The sequence below is a fragment of the Anopheles moucheti genome (genome assembly GCF_943734755.1).
Source record: "Anopheles moucheti chromosome X unlocalized genomic scaffold, idAnoMoucSN_F20_07 X_unloc_1, whole genome shotgun sequence".
Taxonomy (NCBI): domain Eukaryota; kingdom Metazoa; phylum Arthropoda; class Insecta; order Diptera; family Culicidae; genus Anopheles; species Anopheles moucheti.
Window position 1 is genome coordinate 152,068 of NW_026453515.1, and position 433 is coordinate 152,500.

Here is a 433-nt window from a genome sequence, read left to right on the forward strand (position 1 = left end):
TTCGTATCATTACCACCACACTCCAACAAGAGTGGTATATCGAGCGGGCCTCTAGCGCGAATGAGGACATGCGGAGTGCTGCACGCCGGTTGGACGCCGCGCAAGATGAGCTGGTGGCCCTGCGCAACGAGAGGCGGAACGAGGCTCGCCGGCTTCTCACCATCGAGCGACGAGCTGCGCGGGGGGATCCTCCACCACCTACCCACCCGGACGGACGTTTGATGACGGTTGATGAGATCCGTGAGCGGGAGGAGCGTCAGTTACACGTCCGCAATAATGTACGGCGATTCCGTGCCCGGCAGCGACTGCAGAACGAGGAAGTCGTCGACTGCCGGACGTACCTGTGGGCCCTCTTCGGGGTGGAAGCGTTTGAGGACGATCATACGAGCGGGGAAGTTCTGCCATCAGAACTCTGATTACAAGGCCGCAGAGG